This window comes from Eptesicus fuscus, chromosome 11 (genome assembly GCF_027574615.1).
Source record: "Eptesicus fuscus isolate TK198812 chromosome 11, DD_ASM_mEF_20220401, whole genome shotgun sequence".
Taxonomy (NCBI): domain Eukaryota; kingdom Metazoa; phylum Chordata; class Mammalia; order Chiroptera; family Vespertilionidae; genus Eptesicus; species Eptesicus fuscus.
The window spans coordinates 74346836-74374303 of NC_072483.1; the positions used below are offsets into that span (position 1 = coordinate 74346836).

The 27468-nt window shown below is 44.0% G+C and overlaps 1 protein-coding gene across 1 annotated transcript in view; it reads left to right on the forward strand.

Annotated features, from left to right (window-relative positions):
* MARCHF4 (membrane associated ring-CH-type finger 4) overlaps positions 1 to 27468 on the forward strand; it is a 77387-nt gene that overhangs the window by 22090 nt on the left and 27829 nt on the right. The window lies entirely within an intron of this gene.

Genomic DNA, 27468 nt, shown 5'->3' on the forward strand with positions numbered 1-27468 from the left:
AGGATCCATTTCCTGTACTGCCCCATCTCCGTTTCACAGGACTCAGGTTTCTGCTATGGCAAGTTGAGAGGAGAGGGGATGGGAATGGCTAGATAATTCTATTAGAACTTGCCCTCCTCTCTTTGCCTACTTACTTCCTAGCCATCATTCATATCTTGGTTCAAGCATCCCCTCTTACACTCCAAGGGTGAAGTACAGAAACTAGGGTTATACTGACATAATTCAGGCAGGGCCTGTAGAGCCTCTTATTCTCTGGCTCCAGGGAGAAAATGTGACCCGTGTCCAGAGTTTTCAGCTCAATGAGTCCACAAGCATTTGTGAATGTCTGACATGCATTGGGTGCAACTCTTAAGTACTAAGGACATAGTAGCGCCACACTGTCCCTGGGGTGGAGGGTTTGTTTTAAGGAAAGCCTATTCTAGAAGCATTGCAGCAATCCAAATTTATTTAAAAAAAAAAAAAGAAAAGAAATTCCATAATTCCATTTCTCTAACATAAACTTTCATTTTTGTGTGTTCTTTGTCTAATGTCTTTGTTTTCAACAAACTCTAAACAAGTAGTTTTGATGATTTTCCTTAGATCATTAAAGCTTGGGGGAGAAAATCTATTAAGCCCTAAGTGCTTCCCATGAAATAATTCAAAGTCCCACCCACGGTCAACAAGATCCTCAGTGACGAAGCCCCTGGCTACTCCTCTGATTTCATGTCCCGCCTCAGTCACGGTGGCTTTATTGTGGGTCTTTGCTCACACCACTCAATCGCTCGCTCGTACCTCAGGGTCTCTGTATGTGCACTCCCTGTCTGAAGCAGTGTTCCCCTCCACAGGAAGCGAGATTAAGAACCTTCCCAGCAGGAAGGCTGCTCTCCGGGAAGCACAGAGAGCTGTCAGGACAAGTGACCTTTCTAATCACGCTTGACATTTCACAGCCCCCACTGCGGAAGGGCTGCCCTTATTCTGGAGGCAGCGTGTTGTGCTGTGGCACCCAGACACCTGCGCCTGAGGCTCCAGTGACTTGGCCTCTAACCAGGTGATGAATCAGAGTGGGCAAAGGGCTTTGTTTCTCAGGAGAAGAGAAAACATCGCGCAGGGGGCTTATGTGGATGGCGTGACTGTGTCTAAGCCAGGGATAGAAAGGGATCGGAGGAGGATATTGCTTCCTGGGGGAATTAGCCCTATTCCTGAGGGCTCAGGCGATGCCGATCACATAGGCCTGCTTTGAGGAAGTAAAACAGACAGGATCATCTCCTAGTCCCTCTGGCCCAAGGGGGCTGTGATGACTCACATTTTACCCACCTCAATATGAAAACAGCTTTACTTTTTCTTAGTATAAAAAACAATGCCTGCTAGTACTATCAATAATAAAAATATATTTAAAAATGAAAAAATAATGCCTGCCCTGCTTACCTGACCCAGTGGTTGAGCATGGACCTATGAACTAGGAGGTCCTGGTTCAATTCCTGGGCATGTGGTCAGGGCACATGCCCGGGTTGTAGGCTCAATCCCCAGTGTGGGGCGTGCAGGGGGCAGCCGATCAATGATTCTCTCTGATCATTGATGTTTCTATCTCTCTCTCCCTCTCCCTTCCTCTCTGAAATCAATAAAAAATATTTCTTAAAAAATAGTAATGCCTTCCCATTCTAAAAAGGTCATATAGCACATGAAGGTGTAAAGAAGGAAGTAAAAATTACATGCAATCCCATCGCTCACAGATAACCATTATTTACATTATGGACATTTCTATGCTTATGTACAATATTTTAAAAACAAAATGAAGTCCTATCATAAATGCTGTTTTGTAATCTGCACCTTTCACTTAACATCTTGAACACATTTCCATGTCAATAAAATATAAATTTAACAAAATCATTCTTACTGGTTTTACCATATTCCATTGTATAAAGGAACCCCGTGAGGTAGCCTCTGACTTTTTATCACGATAGAATCCTATATAATAAAGAGGTAATATGCAAATTGACCCTCAGGCCCTCATGTCACAAGATGGCTGCCCCCATGTTGTCACAAGATGGCCAGCAGGGGAGGGCAGTTGGGGGTGACCAGGCCTGTAGGAGAGGGCAATTGGGGGTGACCAGGCCTACAGGGGAGGCAGTTGGGGCTGATCAGGCTGGCAGGGGAGCAGTTAGGTGTCAATCATGCTAGCAGGGGAGCGGTTAGGTGTCAATCAGGCTGGCAGGGGAGCAGTTAGGGGGCTACCAGGCTGGCAAGCAGAGTGGTTAGGGGCAATCAGGCAGCTAGGCAGGCAAGTGGTTAGGAGCCAGCAGTCCCAGATTGTGAGAGGGATGTCCGACTGCCGGTTTAGGCCCGATCCTGCAGGGATTGGGCCTAAACCGGCAGTCGGACATCCCCTGAGGGGTCCCAGATTGGAGAGGGTGCAGGCTGGTCTGAGGGACACCCCCCACCCCCAGTGCACGAATTTCATGCACTGGGTCTCTAGTGTATTATAATGAACAATCTCACAGTTAAATCCTTCTGCAGAACTGAGAGTGGTTCCGTATGATAAATCCCTACAAGGGGTTTGCTAAATTGAAGAGTTTGCGTATTTTTAAGACTTTTGCTCTCTGTCCTCTAGGAAAATTATAACAGTGCACAATCCCACCACCAGGTTCTAGCGTACTTGCTTGTCTTCACCTCCTCAGTTCTGAGGATTATAATCGTTTCTATCTTTGCCAATTTTATGAGTGAGAAATTGTTTTTACAGTTGTTTTTATGTGCAGTTCTTTATTGATTAGAGGAGTTGAACCGTTTTCCCTACTTTATTGGCCATTGTTTCTTGTTTGGTGAATTCCTTTGACCTTTCCCTCCCACTTTAGGAGTGTTAACCTTTCTAATATTCAGTTAGAAGTACTTTCTATACAGCAAAGATAGTAACTCATTGTCATACAAGCTATACCAATTTTGCCTACTTTACCATGTGTCTTTAATTTTATACGGTTTTGACCATGAAGAAATAAAAAAATCAGGTGTGTACTAACTTCCGTGGTCCAGCTTTTTGGGAACCACATTTAGAAAGGCCTTCTTCAGGCCAGGGTTGAAAAACATATGTATCTGTATTTTCTTCCTGGTTGTTGCAGCTCTCTCAACTCACATGTCTTTTGACCACTATCTCCTCTGCCTGGAACACTCTTTCTCCTGCAACTGTGTGGCTCCCTCTCATTCCTCAACTCTCAGCTAACCATCCTCTCCCCGGAGAAGCCTTTCCTGGTTATACAACCTAAAGAAGGTTCTCCCAGCCCACACTTTCTTTCTCTTAGCACCTTATTGCTTCCCTTCATATGTGTTATCAAGAATTGTAGTTACACATTTTATTGGCCTACTTATTCAATATTTGCTACCAGGCTGTCAACTCTATGGAGGGCAGAAACCATATCTGCTTTGTATTCCCAGCAGGTGTCTGGCACATAGTAGATGTCCAAAAGGTATTTGTTAAAAGTGGTTGAATGCTAAATTCATCTAGAATTTGTTTGGGTATAAGGTGTGAACTAGAGATCTAATTTAAGTTTTCCAAACAGTATCTTGTGATTACAACACACAACTATAAAGTAGACTAGTTCTCCCCTAATCTCCATTTCACTTGGAACAAAGCAATGAAACCTGGGATGCAGGAGGGGGATGGAATCGATGGCTCACCAGCCCCATCAGCTCCTCTCTCTACCAGGAGTTCCCTATCTCCATTATTGCTTTAGTGCTAAGTGCTTCCCATAATGCTTGATTCAGGGCTTAGTCTAGAGTGGATCCTTAATTAATGGTATTTACTGGCTGGTTCAAATGATTTAAATGGCAGGGGAATCCGATATTCTTGATGTGGTTCATACAATATTCACATCAGCCTTTGGAAGCCCTGAAAAATCTATGCTCCCAACATACCCCCCCGAAACTGCAGTTCTTTACACCTTTCCCAACTGTGAGATGTTCCAAATCCAGGGACCATATCTAACAGGTTGAACAAAGATGAGAAATGAAGAGTTAGAAACAGGAAAAGGAAGATGGAGAACGTTGCTTACATGTCTTTTCATGTTTCCCAGTGCTGCCTTATGCCATGCGCCATTTGCTCCTTCAAAACTGACCAGTATAGTAGCTATGGTGGCTCATGGGGACCATAACTTCTAATCTTTAAGATCTGATGCCAGTAATTTTTCCAATTTATGAAAGCAATACACTAGTCATAAAATAATGGGAGAAGTCACAAAATAGTTGATTTTATTCTATTTAAAAACTGTTGTGATGAACTAAAAATGTTCAACTTTATTAATAATCAAGGGAATGCAACTTCAAGGAGCAATTAAATACCATTTACCTCTAAAAATTGGAAGAAGTCACAAAAGAGGGACTAATGTTACTCCATTTGAAAATTGTTTTATTAAACTTAAAAGAATTTCACTTTAAAACCACAATTAGATACCATTTGCTCCTAATAAATTCATTGCAATATAAGAAATTATAATACATAATGCTAAGCAGAATGTGGTAAGACAAGTGCTTCATATGCTAGGGATGGGAGAATAAATGGACACAGCATTTCTGGGATGGAATTTTCCAGGAAGAAGCAAGAAACTGACAAATGTCCATCCTATAATGGCTCATAATTTTATTTCTAGAAATCTCTACTGAAAAGGCTCATTAGTAGTTCATTAAAATAAAAATGTGAGAAAACCTAAATTCTTGATAATAAGAACATGAAAAAAGTCAGGATTCAGCCACACTAGAGACTATTAGGAAATCATTACCAATAATGTTTCCATGAATTAATTAATTACATGGGTGGGATGTGTTCCTAGATCTAAGAATTCAGAGTTTGAGTTCAAATTTTATTTTTGAACTAGAGGCCCAATGCACAAAATTCATGCATGGGTAGGGTCCCTAGGCCTGGCTGGCAATCAGGGCCAATCAGGGCCTTCCGGCTGCTGGCTGGGGCCTTCCTTCATTCTGCGCCAACCCCTGGTGGTCAGCACACATCATAGTGAGCAATCGAACTCCTGGTCTCCTGGTTGAACTCCCAAGGGGACAATTTGCATATTAGGCTTTTATATATATAGATTATATTTTTATAGGAAAAGGATTAGAAGAGAGGGGATAAAATGTTACCAGTGCTTATCTCTACCTAGTACGATTATAGGTAATATTTTGTTTTCTTCTTAATATTTTCCATATTCTTTACATTCTATCATATTACTTTTTATTTAAAAAGACTATTTTCTCCTCCATTCCTGCCCCTTGGTGATGTTAATGTGGTCTTGGGCTACATTCATTGAAATATGGAATCCAGAAAAGGGAAGTGAGGACCCTCCTATATGCCTCTCTTGCCAGCCAAACATCTGTTATGTGCAGGATGAAAGGCCTTAAAAACATACACCTCTAGGAGTGGGTTAATAAAAAGATGACATGATGAAGGGACATAAAGCGGTGGGACATGAAAAATAGCTAGAATACTTAGGCAGGATTGGGAAACCAGACTGGCTGCCCATCACTACCTGAGGTTATTATGAAGCAAAAAAGAGCAAAATATTCTGTGTCACCCCAGAAAACAAGACCAATAACTGGAAATAACAGGCACCTAGATTTGGTTTCATTATAAGAAAGAACTATCTGATGATTGAAATCGCCCCAGAGTGAAAGGGCAGCCTCAGTGAGGAGGGATACTCATTGCTGGGGTCATAGTGAGTTGACAACCTGGTGACAAAATTGAGAGGGGTCTGGCATCACTTGTGTGGTTATATTGGTTAGTTGCCCTCCAAGGTGTCATATAGGCCAATGATTCTATGCTTTGCCCATCACAAAGTGGGGAGCAAAGTCCTGGAAGTATCACTTAGTCATTCTCCCTTCTTCTTGCTAGTTCCTCAGTTCCAAGCAGGAAGGCACCACAGCCATTTGAGACAAGGGCTGTGTATTGTAAATGGCTTGGAGATCAGGGAAATGGAGCTAGATCAGTTTGCACTCTTGGTTGTAAGTGACAGAAAGCCCACTGAAACTGTATCAAGTGAAATAGAAAATATATTAAGCCAAAACACAGGGAAGCCAAAGTGACTGGAACTGGGTACAATGTGGCTGAGCCAACGGTGCTTATCTCTAGCAATTTTGATTTCAGTTAATCTTTCAAACTTAATACCAGTTTCTAATTCCAATTGGTACTCATGGGTTAATTCAAATCATTTAAATGGCAGAAGAATCAGAGTTTAAATTCCATCCTTTGACCCATGTAGCTGAATTTGGCTGCATGACATGTGGAGGCAAGATGGTCTCGACAGACTTGAGTTTATGTTGTACTTACAGCTCAGACTAAGACTGTGTCTTCCTCCAAAACTTAAAATCCTCATTAGATGGTTTGGGTCATGTGACCATTTCCTAAGCCAATCACTGTGTCCCAGGGTAGTTATCCACTGATTGGTTAGGCTGGGTTCTATGTACACACCTGAAACCTGGGTGGTGGAGGCAAGTGAGCCTTCTGCGGGCCTTCTGGGTTGAGCAGGATATAGAAAGGAAAGTGTCTTATGTCCACTATAGGGAGTTCTCTCCTATTTAAAAACATATTTTGGAAGAAGAGGGTTGAACACAGGGTTCTGGAAGCAAAGTGTAGTCCTGCCTCACACTGTACCCAGTTCCAGTTACTTCGCCTTCCCTGTGTTTTGGTTTAATACACTTTCTATTTCACTTGATACAGTTTCAGTGGGCTTTCTGTCACTTACAACCAAGAGTGCAAATTGATCTAGCTCCATTTCCCTGATCTCCAAGCCCCATCCCAACCCATTCACAAATACACAGCCCTTGTCTCAAATGGCTGTAGTGCCTTCCTGCTTGGAACTGAGAAACTAGCAAGGAGAGGGGAAAATGACTAAGTGATACTTCCAGGACTCTGGGTTGAGCAGCATATAGAAAGTGTCTTATGTCCACTATAGGGAGTTCTCTCCTATTAAAAAAATATTTAAAAAATACCAGCTGCCATGGAAATGTATTTCACATCCACACCATCTGGTAATTCTGCCTCTCTTCTAGCTTGCATTCCTTCTGCTATAATTTCCACCCGTCTTGTTCTGCTGCATCTTCAGGGTAGATTTAGATCAAAACCACGCCCTCACAGACACACTGTGAGGATTAACTAGGTTTTCCAGAAACCATCTGTAAAGTGCCATGGGATCTGCAGAGCCAGATGCTTTGTAAAGATATGTTGCCATTAGAATCAACTCTTTATTTTTCATGCTTATGGGGGATGAGTGTGAGGAAGCATCAAAAGGCAAGGCAGTGGAAGTCTACAGTCTTGAGGCTTCATTTTGGCCATGACAGCTCTTCTCTTCCCTCTCCAAATGCTTTGCCTCTGCCATTCACAAGAAGCAAACATGAAGAGCAACCTTGGTAGTTTTGGTTGTCTACAACCTTCTTTGAAAGGAGTGGAAGTTGGGAACAGGGCGCCCAGAGTGGGTTGTATAATTCTAACCAAACCAGGATCAGTGCCCTGAGGATCAGCAGCTCACTATGTTGCGTGGCTTTCCTTTTTTTAACTCAGGTTAATGAGCTATGAATGATATATAACTGTCTGGGCGGGATGCAGACGTCATAGTCTGGGCTCCTCTGTCAACCTGAAAGCTCTCTTCCTGGGGCCTCGCAGAGACAAAGTGGGGAGGCACAATGCTTAGTGGGAGGGTTGAACACAGGATTCCGGAAGCAAAGTGTAGTCCTGGCTCACAAGCCATACCTTAGGCAGGACCAGGCACATGGTAGGGCTCTCCTGTCCAGTCTGCTTACCTAGGTTACGTGGGCCCATCGTCAACCCTCGGGAAACTGGTTTTCGTGGCTGTCAAAGACAGCAAGTTCTGGAGTCCAGGACAGGAGCTCCACGTGCCTGACTTTTCCTTTAAAACTATTTCCCCAAGTTTTAATTTTAAAAACATCCCAACATATGGAAAAGCTAAAAGAATAGTACAATAAACACACATATACTCTTTACTCAGATTCATCATATTGACACATTGTGTTATCTATCTATCTATCTATCTATCTATCTATCTATCTATCTATCTATCATCTATACATCTATAGGTAGATATCTACACATATTTATCCATACATATACATATGTGAGTATGTATGTATTCATATATCCCCTATTGTACCTATGCTGTTCTTCCAGCTGATTTTTTCTATCTAGCTCTATCATTCAGAACATTGACATTTTTGAAGAGTGAAGGGTCCAGCCCAGTTGTTTGGTAGATTGTCCCTCAACTGGGACTTGTATGATCACTTCCTCATTATTAGACTCAAGTTCAGGGCCTGGATTTTCAGCTGTGTAACCTTTAGCAAGTTACTCAATGATGCAGAACCTGAATTTCCTAAGATTACATACCTCTTGGGTCACTGTGAGAAACAAGAAACTTACTGTCTACAGTTCTTAGCGCAGGTACTAACAAAAACACAAGCACCTAAAGGTTGTTTGCTCTACAGTCAGCAGCATCGCTGACATCACCATCCAGAGCCTGATAGACCCTCTTCCCAAACAGGTTTTCATCTCCCTGGGGAACTTGCAGAGCCCTGAACCCAACTCTCCTCATCTACAAATGAGGAATAAGCCCTGCTCTGAATAGCTTACTGGGCAATTATGAGAATCAAACGAAAAGTGTGATCCATGCCACAGTGCAAAGTGGAATATAGGAAAATATAGGGAAGAATCATTATTATTTTCATTTGCATACTTTTAAATTACCCTCTTGCCAAAACCGGTTTGGCTCAGTGGATAGAGCGTCGGCCTGCGGACTGAAAGGTCCCGGGTTCGATTCCGGTCAAGGGCATGTGCCTTGGTTGCGGGCACATCCCCAGTGGGGGTTGTGCAAGAGGCAGCTGATCGATGTTTCTCTATCATCGATGTTTCTAGCTCTCTATCCCTCTCTTTTCCTCTCTGTAAAAAATCAATAAAATATATAAAAAAAATTACCCTCTTGTGTAACAGAAAAACCCCTAGTGGGGGTTAAAATAAAGTTAGCATCGAACAAAATCTTAATTCTCGAGTTTAACTAATGTGATAGTTTTAAAACTTTTTTTATTTTTATATTGTTATTGATTTCAGAAATGAAGGGAGAGGGATAAAGAGATAGAAATATCAATGATGAGAGAGAATCATCGTTTTGCTTCTCCTGCATACCCCCTACTGGGGATTGATTGGAAACCAGGGCATGTGCCCCTAACTGGAATCCAACCTAGGACCCTTCAGTCTGTAGGCCGACACTCTCCACTCAGCAAAACTGGCTAGGGCTCAAACTTTTTTTTTTTTTATCAGCAGAACTTAATTTTCAAGCAAAATTTATGGGACTCAATATATAAAGCAGATTAAAATAGAGCTACCCTGAATGAAGTGTGGATGGAGATGGAGTGCCAAGGGTCTTGGGTCACCCCTGCAGAGCCCCCAGGTGCTGAGGAGCCCGTTAAAACACTGAAGACAGGTCCCAGATGCCGTGATGGCAGGGCCTCCTGGGGCTACTTCAATTTCCCTGTTGGCATCTGCTCACAGAGCCATGCGTCCCATGATTTATCATCTCCTTCTCATTCCTGGCCCATTTCTGCAAGGAGCAATAATATCTGTAGACCCCAATGATGCTTTACTCAGCTCATTATCAATCATCATTAATTGCTTATAAACATCCTTTCCTGGGAACCACCTAAACCGACTTGTACTCAGAGACAGACTGACAGGTCACATAATGAAGCACCAGTGGTGTCTTGGACAGAGCAGCCCAGGCTGGGGCCTTCCACCATGTCACATGCACCTGCATGTTTCACATCCTGAGCTGGAGGCCCCGCCTTTTCTGCAAACCACCAAACCTCACTCTTAATAGGTAGGACCACCTGAGCCAACACACTCGGGCATTGCTTACATCAGAGCAGGGCCACGTTGTAGGACAGAAAACGGACAAGAACCCGGTTCCTACTCTGTGCCAGCCAGGTCACCTACTTCTCTTTAAATCTTCATAATCAACTCTACTAAGAAGACAACAAAACCCCCACCTAGGTCATTTGTTCAAGGTCACCCTGCCATGGAAGAGTCGAATTCAAACCAGGTCCTTAGACTTCAAAGACTACACTCTCATCCTGAAGGTCATGGACTGACCCATTTTCTTAGGACTTCTGGAAACACTGTGTGTGCCACATGGTATCCTTGACTCACTGCCCCAGTCATCTCATCTCATCCTTCTATCGTGTAAGCCAGAGTATTAATAATATTAGCAATGCTTACTTGTGACCTGCTATGTGCCAAGTGCTTTCTGTGCATTAACTCTCCATGGCCCAGCGAGGAAGGCACTATTCGCTTTGCATCTGAGAACACTGAGGAGCTGAGAGGGTCCATGACTTGTATAGAACACCACACGGCTACTGCTGCAGACTGACTGTGTGTTTCTCCACCCCCCCGCCACACACACTTTCATATGTTAAAATTCTAGCCCCCTTGAATTAGGAGGTTTCTGGCCTTTGGTACGTGATTAGGTCATGGGAATGGAGTTCTCATGAATGGGATCAGTGCCCTTACAAAAGAGACCCCTGAGAACTCCCTCGTCCCTCCCACTATGTGAGGACACAGGAGATGGCCACCCATGAACCAGGGAGCAGGCCCTCCCCAGACACTGTATCCATGGGCACCTTGATCTTGTATGGCCCAGCTGACTTGGATTTCCCTTGTGAAAAATCAACGTTTGTTGTTTATAAGATTCCAGTCATCCTCACCAAGGCCCCAGACGTGTGAGGGAAGCCATTTAGACCCTCCAGACTAGCCAATCTGCGTATCAAACACTGTCAAGTGGCCCAGTCCATGACACATAGAGTAGAGGGCCCAGCCAAGCACTGTCCATTTCTGACCCACAAAATTTTGAGGATAGTGAAAATGGTGGTTGTTTCAAGCCACCGAGTATTGAATGGGTTGCTAGGCAGGAATCAATAACAGGAACCCTTGCCACTTCCTCTTGCCACAGGACCCCAGAATGTCCTTTCTCTGCTCTCCATCTAGTTAGTGCCTGTCTTTCAGCCCTCAGCCCACAGATGGCTCCCAGAGGGTGGCCTCCTGTCGGGTCACTGTATCCCTTTTTTCACAGCACCTGTCAAAGCTGCAGTTTTACATTTGTTTGCATTATTATTTCATGAATGTTTGTCTACACTATTGGACCATATGCAGGGACCAGGGTAGGTTTTACCTGCCACAACATCCCCCAGCACCTTCATGGCACTTGGCACATAGTATTATCAACAAGCTCATGAATGAATGAATGAATGAATGAATGAATACACAGAGATGTGATCCTCTTCCTACACTGTGTTTGATTTGTGGTTCAAGCTTGGTTTTAGTAGAGCTCTCACTGGGCCGCTGTGCGCACAAAGAAAGGCCAAGTGGGTGGGGCTCTGGGATCCCCCACCTTTCTGTCAGTGAACCCAGCACCCCTTTTGTTTTAAATATTGGCCTTCTTCATAGGATACATTTGAAGAAAGGTTCCAGCTACTTAAAAAAAATACATGTTTGAAAATCACTATCCTAGGCCTGCCTCTCCATCAGCCACTTTACTCACTCCCATCTTCTCCTCCCTTCTTCCTTTCTCACAGAAACTCCCACAGAACTAATGCCTGGCAAGGGTTTAAAAATAGAAGCCCCTCTCCCTCTCTCTTCCTCCATTTCCTTTCCTTCCCATCCCCCTGTAATTTGTTGTAAAAAAAGGAAACTGTCTAGATGCATTCCACTGAATAGATGTGCTTTTCCTGACTAAATAAAACAACATGTAGATGTATTCCCCGCACCTGGAGGTTGTGCCCCCTGTGAATCACTGTGAGTGGCTGGGCTGAGAGGCCTGGCCTCCCAGGCAGCAGCCTGCAAGAGATGGGACCCATTTGCTCACTCACCCACGTGCACACACACACACACACACACACACACACACACACACACACACAGTTACTTCATTCAGGTTTCTGTTGGAACTTGGGAGGCGCACATGGATGTGAACCTAAGGAGGCCCCACTCAAGGTACTGTCACTAAGATCTCCTCCCAGGTGGTCCACTGAGATGGCTCTGGGACTCACCGGAGAGAGAGGAGAAAGTGGGCTGCTCTGGAGAGAGGCCCACATTCAGACAGCTTTATCAGAAGCACAAAGAGGTGCTGTGTGTGTGTGTGTGTGTGTGTGTGTGTGTGTGTGTGTGTGTGTGAGAGAGAGAGAGAGAGAGAGAGAGAGAGAGAGAGAGAGAGAGAACTGGAAATTGTTAAGAGCAAGGTGAAAGGTGTTATGAGTTGTGTGTGCAGCCAGTGGACACTATAATTATGAATGAAGAGAAAGACACTGTGATACAGTACAAAGAAAATAAAGCTTTTAACACTCAATTCACTTATCTATAAAATGAGAATAATGATACTCACCTCTCAGCACTGTTGAGGGCTTAAATGAGATCATGTTTATTTAACACCCACATGTACCGGGCAGTTAATAAACTACCCTTGCTCTTATGAGCCAGGACATCTTGACTCTGATGATGTTTAGAAACATTCAATACCAGAAAATGGATAGTGGCTAAAAACTGCGCACAGTAAAATGTATTATATTAAAATCTGACCAGGACTCACAACTTCTTGACAAAATTCAGATCTGCACACTTTGATCCCCAAAAAACTAAATTTGGAAGGATTATAAAGGCCACAAAATAAAATTTTCAATGACAGAAGCTGTAATTAGTGAATTTTAATGCACATTTTACTTATATACATATTTCACTTATAAAATGATTTGGCCCAATGAAAAGTTTCAATAATATTAGATGAGAAATATTTTAAAAAATGGTGTTTAATTGCTCTATATTAAAAAAGATTGATCAAAAATTAAATTGGCTTAATGGAATTCTCTGTGGAAAACACATTCTCAAGGAGAGTTTATCAAAGCCTATATAATGCCCATTAAAACTCTGCAATTGTAAACACGGGATCAAAATGCCCTTGGGCTCCAAATGGTGAGATCAAAACAATCTCTACTGGCCACTCCTTTTATTCTGACTATTTTCATTCCTATATTCTGAGCTCCCAGTGAGAAGGAGATAGGAAGTAAGAATGGGGAAGGTGTGGTGAGTGTAGGAGTGGAATTGAGTTTTGGTTTTAGAAGCTAGTCTTCATATCTTTATAAATTATAAAATTCTATTTTCAACAGTCTCCTTCAATGCCTTTCCCTTTCCCTAACTAAATTTGTGATCAGCTTTCCCTTTCCCTAACTAAATTTGTGATCAGCTTTCCATAAACAAAAATATACAATAAAAACAAAACTGTTTGGCAGTTATAAGTGATAATTGATCACTTTAAGTTTTAAAGTATTAATGAAGCTTTAAAGTATTGAAAATTCTGAATTTTTATCAAGTTGTAATCCACAAAATAGTGTTCTGAAAACATTAATTTTGTTTGTACTTATTTTTGTTTCTCTGCTCTGTTTTCTGCCAACAGGTTTACTATACCACTAGGCTGACCGGGCACCATGGTCAGTGACTCCCTCTACCCCCCTTCACTAGACATACTCACAAAAGCACATGTATTGAGTGTCTTCATTATCCTAAGCTGTCTACATCTCATTATGTTTTCCAACAGCCTTATTACTACTGCCTTCATTTTAATGATGAGGAAACTATAGTACAAAGAGGCTAAACAACTTACCCAACAGTCTTTGCAAACATGCATCATTGTGTGTTTATGCTAACAAGCTTACATTGCCTTATTTTTCTTAGTTGCATCCATGGACCTACACATGTGATCACATATTATATGCATGTTCTAGGAATTGCCATGGCAGAAAGCACACACGTTGCCTCAAGAACATATTTTCCCCAAACATGATCACATTAATTTATTTGACAGGAAAGATATTAACATTGCTCGGAAACAGCAGAACAGAAATACTGTGCCATTGCTTCAAACCGGACAAATGGACACACACATGTACATGTACACACACACACACACATGCATATACACATACTGGAGGGTAAACTTATAGTTGGAGACCTCTCTGAGGAAAGGGACGCTGATTGTCTTGGTTGTACAAGTTACAGAAACTATATAGTGCTTTCTCATGAAAATCAGAGGAAGCACCGAGAAAAGGGTCCCATGCTCAGTGCTCCTGGGCCGACCATACCAAGTGCACTATGCAAGAGCGTCTTGACCTTGGCTGGAGTCCAGCCTGGACCTGGAACTCTGGGTCTGCACCTGGGATGGCCCTTAAATGTGGAGGGTCTTTACTGCTCTGTACCTCCTCAGGGCCTTTCCCTTGAAGCTTCTCTCACCTGCTCCAGGGGAGAGGACCAACTCTTTTGTGAACCTCCTGCCACAATGTTTCACAGCCAATTAAAATTCTATTCCATCCCCAGCAAGGGAGCTGGCAGCCCTGGGTCTCACCAGCAGGATGTACTGGCTGCAATTAATGTCTCTTCTGGAGCCTGATTAGCTAAGGAGAGGCCAGGATACTACTCTACCCCCAAGGCCACCTTTAAATTAGGAAGTGGAGGTTCTTCATCCTGTTGCCTCTATTAAGTCATCGGTTAATGCAGATGTGTTAACCCTTTCTATTTCCTCTTGGTAGAGGAACTGGATCAGAGATACAGGAGATCATCTCTCAACTGGACAGTCCCAGGAATAAAGGGAGGAGAAACCCCTAGATTGCCTTAGTATTCAAATTCCAGATTATTAGAATGAATTGAGGGCCCGCTCTGTTAGGCACAGGCTAGGAGTTGGGGATTTGACCAAAACCATAGGCATAATGTTTAGTGTTATTGTGTTGAAGCTTTGATTGTAGAAGATAATGCACAGGAATAATATATTTAAGAAAAAAGAGAAAATCCCAAATGATGGAAAAGGAGAAGAGAAGGAAATGAGCACATATGGAATGTTTTCTATGTGCCAGACATTTTACATATATTATAGCAAGGAATTCTACAAGAGCTCTATATTTTTACAAAGGATGGAACTAAGGCTCAGAGAAGTTAAAGAGTGTCCAAGGTCACAGAGCCAATGTGAAAGATTGATTGTTCTAATGGCCCTAGATCTTTAGGCTTCCCAGTCATTTCCTCTTGGTAATGCCCACGCACACTGACTTTGAGTAGTCTGCGTGAATTGCTTTCACCAATGGGAGAGTAGCAAACTATGTAAGCAGAGACTTGAAAAGTGCTTGGGATCTGGGTGTGCCCTCTTGCTGGTGGGAACGCTTCCACCATGATGTGAACTAGCCTGTGCGCTCCTACTGGCTGATAGGAGAGGTGTGAGCAGAAGTGGACCAACCATCCCATCCTAGATCAGCCAGCCTCTAGCCAACTCACAGATGCCTGAGCGAACCCAGCGGGGACCAGCTAACCCTGATCAGCCGAACCATTCAGCCAACTTGTAGACTTGTGAAACAGAATAAATGGTTGTTATTTTAAGCCACTGATTTTGGGGTACATATTCAGGAGCAGGTTAGTTAGCAGCTAGAACTAACTGATACTAGTAAATGGCAGACACAAAAGTTGTTTGATCTTCAAGCCTGTGTGCATTGTCCATTTGTCATGAAAACATTAAGGTTGAAAATGTAGCAGGAAAACACAGGTTAGATTATGACATGTTTCCACAACAAAGCTGCCCAGTCACACAAGGGTATCACTGGGAGGAGTGTGGTATTCCCATATTCAAGTATCTTAAAGGGCAGTTGTGGGCAATTATCCAGGTGCAGGATGTTTACTGTGGGTCGCTTCGCCCTGGGTGCCACGTAGTTGGCCATCTCAGAGACTGGGCTACACTGAGACTCGTGACGAGAATGTTCCGAATTATCCCTATCATTCATCAGTTCCCTGGAGAAGAAAACCCCCCACAGCACCCAGACTGAGATTTTGCAGCCTCCAGCTGGCTAGGTGCCTCCTGATTCTCTTTCACAGCTGAAACTCTCCCCCAAGAATGCCTGGGTTGCATTGCTGCAAATTCCCGACTTAACTCTGCCCCAATCCTACAGCTACCTCCTGCTCCTCCCCTACAGTGGAAAGAAAGGCAGAAAGGAACAGACTGCCTGCATTTGCTGAGCCTCCCTTCTCAGGGTCCCAGCTGTGGTACTACTAACAGTTGCCCTTGAGAATATGAAGAAAGGACAAGACCTTGAATATGGGATAGCAGAGCAGATGCTGACTTACTGTAATGATATGGATGGAAACTGGTGTCATCCTTCTGAAGATCAATTCAGCAACATGTATCAACAGCCTTAAAAATGTCCATGCCCTTTGAATTAGTAAGTCCATTCTTGGACTGTCTTTTAAGGATATAATTTTGGATATGATCCATGAAATCATGGATCACCATGAGAAATTTTTCATGACATCGTGTGAATGGAAAAATGCAAGTTAAAAATAGGTTGTGCCCTGACCAGTTTGGCTCAGTGGATAGAGCATCTGGCCATGGACTGAAAGGTCCCGGGTTCGATTCTGGTTGAAGGCATGTATCTTGTTTGCAGGCTCAATCCCCAGTGGGGAATGTGCAGGAGGCTGCTGATTGATGTTTCTCTCTCATCGATGTTTCTAACTCTCTATTCCTCTCCCTTCCTCTCTGTAAAAAAATCAATAAAAATCTGTTTAAAAAAATAGGTTGTATGTTTCTGATTTGGGGAAATGATGTGTGTGTTGGGGGGGGGGCTACAGTTATGAGGAAATTTTTGATTTATAATAAATCTCTATGTATTTTTAAGATATGGCCTTTTTCTGCCCCAGCTTCTGGACATGTGGTCTTTGGCTATCTTGGACATAACAGGACAACTTGCCTTAAAAACCTAAGAGATCGGTGAAGGTCTAGAAATAAATGATTGAAATGATGCATGACATGAGAATGGAATCTAAAAATAGGGCTTTCAGTGTGGATAGATGACTGCTGAGGGGAAGATGAATAAATTTTTAAACAATCATGAAGTGCGAGTGGAGAGGGAACATGGTCTTGGGTTGCCAAGTCCCAGGAAGCAATTGAAAAGCATCTTGATTGCTTACTTAACTACCTTGTCATGTAAAAGAGGTAAAAGGCAAATAAAAGGAAGTCATATTTTACATACTAGCCATTAATTAAAGAAAATGCAGACCAAAACACCATGGCAAAAGCTGAGACTCTGAACATGTCTAAGAAAGCGTCTTCCCAGGCAGGTGCCACCATGAGTTTTCAACACCAGGGCTGAGCGTTCACCCGAGGCCACTGAATGGCTCCTAAATGAGCAAGACTGTGGCCTACAGTCTAAATCTTTTGGAGAGAAACACCGCTGGTCCATAAATACTCCCCTGTCCCCAATCCTTAAGTCCAGAGGCTTGGGCTGTTCTATGAGCTTAGCCTTATCCCACACTGGTTTTCATATACGGATCTGAGAAGGAGAACTGGAAGGCACTGGTAAGCATGGAAGGCCCTGGGGTCCCCTCCCTGCACATCATCCCTGTACAGAGGCTGGGATAGCAAGGAGGGCCTTTGAGGATCCTCGTTCCCAGCACCAGAAGCGAGGAATATAGAACTGTTTCAAAGAAAGAGTGAACTTGCCAAGATGACAGAAGCTACAACCGCTTGGAGAGCTTAGCAGAGGCTTGGAGTCAGCTGACGGGAGTCTCCTCATGCGCCAGAGAAATTCAGATTCTACTCGCATGCTTCTCCTGACAGGGAGCTGGAGCCCAGCCTTCAGGAGAAGCATACTTCCCGAGAGGTGTGAAAAGAACTGGCTGAGGTGCCAGCCGGCTCCGGCTCCGGCTCTGGCTCCGGTTGGGACTCCCCCTGAGAGGCATCCATCTTGCAGGGATGTGGGGCAGACTCTTTGAGGTTCTGAACCCGGAGGGGACTGTCATTTCTCCTATTTCAGCGTTGACCCCCTGCACCACCTAGGAAAGGCCACTGCCCTCTCTGGGCTTCAGGATTTTCAGTCTAAATGGAGTATAATCGGAGCAAAGCTCATCATAAAGAAGAAATGCAAGTCCCATACAGAGAAAGAATTAAAAACCATTTTGTGCCCTGACCGGTGTGGCTCAGTGGATAGAGCGTCGGCCTGCGGACGGAAGGATCCCGGGTTCGATTTCGGTCAAGGGCATGTACCTTGGTTGCAGGCACATCCCCAGTGGGGGGCGTGCAGGAGGCAGCTGATCGATGTTTCTCTCTCTCATCGATGTTTCTAACTCTCTATCCCTCTTCCTTCCTCTCTGTAAAAAAATCAATAAAATATATATATAAAACCATTTTGGTGTTTACTGCATTCTCTTTACAAAGCAGGCAAAGGAAATTATAGGACTAAGACTTTTTTCCTCCTTTACTTCCTTTTCCTTACAAGCTCTTCATGACAAAGATCATTATAGCCTCCCTGCCCTGTTATTATGTCCCTCCATTCCTGCACGTCCAAGGGCATTGCAAAGCCCTCACCTGGAGCCATGAACACCCAAGTTCACAGCCTTGCATGAAAGGGAGCAAGGGGAAAGAGACGTAATGGTAGTAAACACTCAAAGCTTAATACCTTTTCATCTACCCCATCACCGGAGAGAGAAACACGTCCATGTGGAGGAAGAAGGCTTGGGGAGGTGGTTCCTAAGAGACAGGGAGGCAGCCAGGTGGATGGTAGTTCTTTTCTCCCCCTGAAATAACAGGGCAGAGAGAAGCACCTGGAGGCTCCTGGAATCCATCACATCATTGTCACTTGTACTCAATATCCAGGCGCCCAGGCAGCTTGCTGCAGAGAGCCCTGGTCACAGATATTGAGTGGGTAAGTAATTTATACACTGTCCCTCATCGAGTAAGTAGAAGAACTAGCATTTGGATTCAGCAGTCAAAGCTTGCATACGGGCTTGGCACATAGTACATGCTCAGTAAGTTCTATATACTGGCATTTATTTTTATCTTTGTATTCACAAGAGTCTTAAATCGATGTTGGAGACAGCAGGTTGCTAAGGAGTATCTGGTCCAGAGCGTCACAAAATGAGCCTTAGCTAACCTTGCTTCCAGAGAGGAAGCATGAGTCTACATGGAATCAGAATCCCTGGGGTAGAGCCTGGGAAAATGAATTCTTTACAAGTTTCCCAGGATTCTGATGTAAGTTCTGAGATGCAAGGAATTGAGGCATAGATAGCTTAAACCCAAGGTCACCAGCCAGAGGGTGGCAGAGCTGGAACTGACACCCAGGAGAGACCCTGCTTTTCACTCTGTAAGTCAGCCATACATGAGATTCCAAGTGTCTAGGGCTGTGATTTGGAATGTTCGTGAAGTGTAACATGTCATCACAGCTCGTTTACACTTGTAACATCTGCTGTATCCCCTAAACACACTGAATGATATATTAATTACAGTGACTGAAAAGTAATTTTGGTAGAATTTCACCAGAGCCCCTTCAAATAACATGAAGATTTTGCACAACTGGAGCTGGGCATTGCTCTGCCAGTGCATAGGGACAGTGGAGGGCAGACCCCAGGGGGCAACTGAGTATTTGCCCCTTCACTTGCCACTGACTTGGGCCCTTGGCTTGGCCTGACTTGTGGGAAAGAAAGAGGACACAGTGACCTGGATCTCTGAAATTTCAGCCTGGAACTTTGGAAGCAAGCCCAGCTGGCTGGTGTATACAAATAGCCCAATTCTGGCCAGTCAAGGTTTATCGAAATTATGTTTTTGATTGAGTCAGCCACAGGTCTGAGGGCAGATCAGCCTTTAATTTGAGCCTTTTGGTAACGATGGTGATGGTAATGATACATTATAGAGACAGACAAATGGACTATGTATTGTACATTTAGGCCATCAGTAATACAGATACGATTATGAATCTACACAGAAAATAGGACCCTGCTTTCCACCAGTTCTTGGATAGCTTGGTTTGTTTATTATGCAGATCATGTCTGACTTTATGGAATTGAATGTTATTTAAATTCAATTATTGTGAGGTGAAGTTCTTTCTAGTACCAGTTGAGCACATTTGGAGGCAGTTAGAGGGAATAGGTACATTTGTCTTATACCAGTTACATTATAGGGAGAAAAGCAATGCTAAAAAAAATAATTATCATTGAAATTAGAAAACATGGTTTGGAGGGGTTGGTTTGGATCTCCATGTGTGTGTTTTTTGTCTTTTTTTTTTTTTATCTGATGAGCAGGGAGGCTGGAAATTTTTCCATGAAGACGGAGGCCAATTATAGATGTGTGTGTGTGTGTGTGTGTGTGTGTGTGTGTGTGTGTGAAGTAAGCTGCTGGTATGAGAGTAAAACTAAAAATAATTATGTGGTTAATTGGATTTAGTATAGATTACTACAGCTCATTAAGGCCTTAAATCTTTTTTTTTCTACTTAGTAATAGAGTTCTTTCCTTTTAAATAAAATTATCTCACAACATTTCTTATTTCTTTCTGCCAGTTGATGCCCTGCTGGTCTCCTGAAGCCAAGGTTTGGCCTTGGTGCCATGGAGAGGGCAAGTAAGAAGCTTGGGCATGGCCTGGCTGGGAAGGGAGCATGGTAAATGCTGTGGGTGAGTAGCAGAGCTAAAAGGTTCACCTGAAAGAGCTCCAGGCAGCAAGCAAAGTGCTGCCCGTACACTACCTGATACAAGATGCAGAGAATGAGAATGGCCTATCTGTGTATAATAATGGATCCTAGGGCTACAGGATCTTCGAAGGTTATCTTGCAGATCAGCCTACCTCCCATAGGTAAGAGGGAAACTTGCTTTATCATCCTTCAGGGAGGCAGGAGTCACACCCTCTCCTATTCATCTTTGTACCGAACCTTTGCTGGTAAGTGGGACTTCATGATAGGTCATTTTTCTTGATCCTGATACCAGTCTACACTGACCTCTTACAGGTCTGTGGACTCAAGAAATCATTATCTGGTCTCCTGCAGGAAAAAGACACTTGGAACCTACTAGGTTTCCCTCAACCTACTGCCCCATCTCTGATCCTTTTCTGTTTCCTCCCTCCCCAATCCTCCCCCATTAAACCAGATTACAGTGACACAGATAGTTGGTCAATATCATGGACCAGTTTGGTTGTGCCCTCAAATTTGGGAAGAATGGTTATTGATAGTCCTTACTATTAACTGGTCTCTCAAATATGTGAAGCCTAAGGAGTGACACACAGAGTTCTTTCCTTTCCCTAGCAAGTCAACTATCCATCCTCTAAGTCCAAGGACCACATAGGATGGACATTGGGGAGTCCCTACTTTCTTTAGCATCCTCCTTATTCTTCTCTATATAAAACTGGAGAATTAATTATTAGCCTCATTTAATTATTAGATGATAGAACGTCCATGACAGTAATTGTTAAAACTGTGAAATGTTTATAACATTAGGATTATTGATAAGAATGTTATAGAAAGGAGGAAAGAGGGAAAGAAAGATATTGATTGATGTTTGAAGTTGGTGAGAAGATGGACCTAGAGACAGGAAGATCTGCTATATCCCATATTATAACCCCTTACATATTAACCAGCATTTACTGAGAGCTCACTATGTGCTAGGCGTGGTGCTAAATATATTCTCTTACTTAAATATATTCTCCAATTTCACAGATGAGCCACTTCATGTTAATAGAAAGGACCCTCAGTGCTCTAGCAATCATTCTTGATTTCTCTACTCTAATCACTCAAACTCCCCTGGATGACTATTCATTCCCACTCTCAGATACCCAGTAACTCCTCCCCCACCTGCACTTCCAGCTCATGACTGTGCTTCATATTTCCCCGAGAAAAATAGAAGAAATTGAAGGAAACTTGCCAATTTTATGGTTAATTCTCAGTTCTCATCCAACTTGACCCATCACTGGCCCCATTTGACAGAGCTGAGCATTCCCTTTTTTCTGAAACACTTCCTCTTCTTTGGCTTTTGGAACGTCACATTCTCTTCTCACCTCTCTGGCCTTCCCTCCCAGTCTTTTGTACTGGTTTGGTCCCATCTCTCAAGCTCTGACATCTTGGCATCTTCCAGGGAACAGTCCTAATACTGCTCTTCTTTCCCACCTACACTCCTTTGGTGATTTCAGCCAAGCTCATGGCTTTAAACACCATCTGTATACCAACACCTCTCAAATTTGTATCTTAGTCTAGACCTCTCCCCTAAACTCCAGACTAATGTATATTGCAATCCCTATTTAATGGCTCCACTTAGACGTTTAATAAGCATCTCAAAGTTGGCATGTCCACAGCTGAACTCCCAACCTACCCTCCAAAACCTGCCCTTCCCTCAGTCTTTCCCATCTCAATGGAAGGCAACTATCTCCTTCTCATGGCTCAGCTAAAAATCAGCACCATTTTTTACTTTTCTCCTCTCATTCACCATATCCAATCATCAGCAAATCCCAATAGCTGTATCTTAGAGATGTATTCAGAAACTGACCATTTCTCAGATCTGCCTCTGCTCCCATGCTGGTCCAAAATGCCACCCCTGCTCGCCTGATTACTGCAACAGCCTTCTGCCCCCGGCTCCGCCCTTTCTTCCTTCAAGACTATTTTCAGCACAGCAGCCAGAGTAATCCCATCAAGCAAGGTCAGATCAAGTCGTGTCCTCTGCTGAAAATACTCTCATAATTTCCCATCTCATTCACAGTAAATCACCCACAGCCTCAGCTGATTAGTGCCATTTTTGATCCCCATTACATCTCTTACTGCCTACTCCTCTTCCCCTCATTCACTCTACAACAGATACACCAGCCACTTTGGCTCCTCTGGGACATGCCAAGCATGTTTCTGCCTCAGGGCCTTTGCACTGGATGTGCCCTTGGCTTCAAGTGCTCAGTCCTCAGATACATGCATGGCTTGCTTCCTTACCTTCCTCAGGTCTTCACTCAGACGCCTCCATTTGGTGAAGCTTTCCACAGCCACCATATTTAGAACTTCAACCCGCCACCTCCCTAGTATCCCATTTCCAGTTTCCCTGCTTATTTTCCTCCATAGCATATGATAGCATCTTCAGAATTTATAATTTACTTATCTTTTTTATTGTCTGTCTCTCTCAGACAATTCCATTTAGTGCTGTATCCCTGACACCTAGAACAGAACTTAGAACATACCAGATCAATATTTAATGATTAAAAGAATAACTTAATGAAACCCAAAAAGGTTAAGCAACTTTCTCAGGGTCACACAGATTTAATGGGCCTGGATACACCCGAGTCTGTCTGGGATTAGAGCCCAAGCTCTCATCCATCACACTAATCTCAGCAAAGGAAGAGAACTCCAAACTACACCCAAAGGCAGGTGTTTCTATCATCTCCTTTGTGTGTTTTTAAAATATTTTTATTGATTATTAGAGAAAGAAAGGAAGGGAGAGAGAGAAAAAAAACAACACATCAATGTGAGAGAGAAATATTGATCGGCTGCCTCCTGCACGCCCCCTACTGGGGATCAAGCTGGCAACCTGGGCATGTGCCCTGACCGGGAATCAAACCGGCAACCTTTTGGTGCACAAGATAATGCCCAACCAACTGAGCCACACCAGCCAGGGCAATCATCTCCTTTGTTTTGCCCTCCCAGAGCTGCACACTGCAGCAGGGCTAGGGCTGCCTTTGCTTCGCTAGACAAGATTTCTTTCTTTCTGTTCAGTGGCGGGGATGCCTGGTGCCTGTGTGGGTAGAAGGGGAAGTCTTTGGCTTACCTGCCACTGCCATGGCAACCAGGTAACCTAAGGACTCCAGAAGCAAGTCCTTTCAGACTGAGAAGGGGAAAAATAAGGCAAGCCTGAAATAAACAGAAAGAAACCTGTGAATGGAGAACTGACTGGGGCCTTGTGCCTGCCGCTTGCTGTGTCATTGGCAGCAAGGATAATCCATCCTGTTCTCTCCCTACCTCTAGCTCAGCCATGGCCAAGGGCAGTGGATCACCTTGTCCTGCCTCCGGCCTCTAGCATGACCCCACTTAACCCATCCAAGGGCTCACACTCTTCTCTTCAGCACCCCCAGGGATGGGGGCCCAAAAACACTCTCGGTGACCTCTTGATAACACAGAGGACGGTCCTGACCAGAAGTCAGGAGATCCATGTTCTGACCCCCTGCCCACCTCAGAGGGGCAGACTCTTAGTTCCTTAATCTCAACTTCTCTCTGGGGCTCAGTCGACCCTTTACTGTAGCCCTTGCTGTAGCTCCTGCTGGGGAACACACAGTACACAAGGGTACACCAAGAGTGTCCACCTCAAGTAACTGGGAGGCTGACCCGTTGAACCAATAGGACACCTAGTACACAAAACTACCCTACCAACACAGGGAAGCAGAGAATATGAGAAGGCAAGGAAACAGATCACAAACCAAAGAAATGGAGGAAAACAAGCGATTGGACATAGAGTTCAAAACCACGGTTATAAGGTTTTTCAAGAATTTCATGGAAAAGGCCGATAAATTCCATGAGGACCAACTAGAAATTAAACATACACTGACTGAGATAAAAAATATTATACAGAGACCCAAAAGCAGACTAGAAGATTGCAAGAATCAACTCAAAGATTTGGAATACAAAGAGGCCAAGGACACTCCTCCAGAGAAGCATGAAGAGAAGAGAATTCAGAAAGTTGAAGATAGTGTAAGAAGCCTCTGGGACAACTTCAAGCGAACCAACATCAGAATTATGGGGGTACCAGAAGAAGAGAGAGAGCAAGATGCTGAAAACCTATTTGAAGAAATAATGAACGAAAACTTCCCCCACCTGATGAAAGAAATAGACTTACAAGTCCAGGAAGCGCACAGAACCCCAAACAAAAGGAATCCAAAGAGGACCACACCAAGACACATCATAATTAAAATGCCAAGAGCAAAAGACAAAGAGAGAATCTTACAAGCAGCAAGAGAAAAACAGTTAGTTACCTACAAGGGAGCTCCCATACGACTGTCAGCTAATTTCTCAACAGAAACTATGCAGGCCAGAGGGAGTGGCAAGAAATATTCAAAGTGATGAATAGCAGGAACCTACAACCAAGACTACTCTACCCAGCAAAGTTATCATTCAGAATTGAAGGGCAGATAAAGACCTTCACAGATAAGAAAAAGCTAAAGGAGTTCATCACCACCAAGCCAGCACTGAAAAATGACTCCCTTCCTTACCTATTTGATAGTAGGAGAATCAAGTAGAACTATAGTAAACAAACAAAACAAAACTATGAAATTAAAGTCCTTAGGGAAATGCAAGTTAGAATTGCAATATTTTCACAAGAGGTCTTACTTGTGCCAGGCACTGTGCCCAGCATTTTGTGTGCTTGATCTCACTCAGTCCTTACAGCCACCCTTGAGAAGGTAAGAGCTGCCCACAATGGGAAGATGAGGAAATGCTGCCTCAGAGAGGTTAGGAAATGCTGCCTCAGAGAGGTTAAGAACTTTGCCCAAGTTTGTATAGCCACTAAGTGGCAAAGAGGCATTCAAACCTAAGAAGTCTATCTCCTATCTCCCAACACTATGCCCGCCCCCCACCCCACCCCCGTCCTGCATGGTGTCCAGTGGGGCCTGAGGGTTAGAGAACTGATTTTTTTCACCTTAGTCATTCCCAGGACAGTCCCTGGGCCCCATAGCTCCAAGCAGATCATCAGGGAAGTGTGTTGTGCCCTTCCATTTACTAAGCCCCTTTGATCTGTGGAGTTTGCTGAGCTCAGAGGACAAGATCATAACAATCCCCACAGCCCAAAGGCTGGAGCCTCAGGGGCTGGTCCTCTCTCACAGCCTGGTGCCCGTCCAGTCAGTGTGCCCAGTTCTATGGGGTTTGCAGGAGCAGCCCCAATCCCAGAGGAAACAATAAGAGAATAATTAAGTGCCAAACTGTGGGTGATGATGTGGGAGAGGAAACAAGTCTGTATCCTGGTGGGGGGGCCTCAGCTGGGCCAGGAAGGGGTGGGGTCTGGAAAGGAGAAACCAGAGAAGAGACCAAAGGGCGCAGGTGTGGGAGGAATGGCACACAGAGGAGTGTGGTGGGAAAGGCAGAGTCTGATGATGTCAGAGAGACCTGGCTTCACACCCTGGCCATGCCACGGCTGGCTAGGTGACCTTGGGTTGGTCACTTCCCGTTCTCTTCGATAGAGGTCCCTCTTACATCGAGAGATGTTCACCACCTCAGTTTCTTTCTTTCTTTTTAAAAAATATTTTTATTTATTTCAAAGAGGAAGGGAGAAGAAGAGAGAGCTAGAAACAGCAATGATGAGAGAGAATCCCTGATCGACTGCCTCCTGCACGCCCCACACTGGAGATTGAGCCCACAACCCGGGCATGTGCCCTGACTGGGAATAGAACCATGATCTCCTAGTTCATAGGTTGATGCTCAACCACTGAGCCATGCCAGCTGGGCTCACCACTTCAGTTTCCTTGTTCCACCATTTAGCCTCTAACAGAGTTTCCTGCAAAGAACATCAAGTCTAACCTGAATCCGTCGGGCTGCTGGCTCATTTCCACTTCTATTCTTGGGAAACACAGGCATGGCCAGTTGGAGATGGTGAAGTGTCCAGGTTAAGGCCTCTTAGAGCCCTAAACACACACACAAAAAAATATGGCTTTCCTCCCAATATACATAAAAATATACGAAATAAAACTTGCATAAATGCCAAGGTTAAAATAGCTTCTTTGCAGACTTATTTATTTATTTATTTGGTAAAATTCTGGATTGCCTCCTCCATCAAAGTTAACCTTTTCTAACAGTTTTGGTGTCCTTGCTTTCCACTGTTTGTGGTGCCTGAAAAGTCCCTATTCTGCCTTTCGGGTTGCACAGTCCTAAGGGAGAGTGGGGGACCGGGAGCTTCAGGGAAGCAGCACACCATTGACCTCTTGGCCCCACATGTGGCACTGGGAAGGTCATGCCCCCCCCTTCTCACATAAGTATGTTGAGGCTGGGTTGAGGGGGGTGACTCCAGTGAGCCCTGGGGGTCCCACATCCAGAGCCACAACAGAGGGCCCAGGCCTTATTCTCAGGGGTGGCCCAGCTCTCTTGCTTCGTGGCTGCTGCTTGGGGATCTAGGGGTGCAGCCTTCACTGTCGGCTGGTACCATTTTTGGGGGCTGGGAGTAGTGTCTCTTACCTGATCGGCAATTTGACATGGCTGCTTAACAACCGATTAATCAAACCCAGTTCGTCCTGTAAGAATAAATGAGCCTAGGAAATGCTGCCATGAATAATGAGGGCTTTTGTCTCTCACCCAGCACCTCTCTCCACTCTACCCCCTCCTATCTCCTTCCCAGAAACACACAGCAGCTACTCCATACCAAGGATTTCTACCCCTCTTCCAGGTGCCACTGCTGCCCACCCGGAGCCAGAGCTGGCCATGTCCTAGAGCAGTGGTCGGCAAACTCATTAGTCAACAGAGCCAAATATCAACAGTACAATGATTGAAATTTCTTTTGAGAGCCAAATTTTTTTAACTTAAACTATATAGGTAGGTACATTGTTATTAACTTAATTAGGGTACTCCTAAGCTGGCCTTTGCTAAAAACGTCCTCAATCTGATTGAGGCATGTGGCTCACGAGCCGTGGTTTGCTGACCACTGTCCTAGAGGCACAAAGCCTCTTGTCCATCAAACA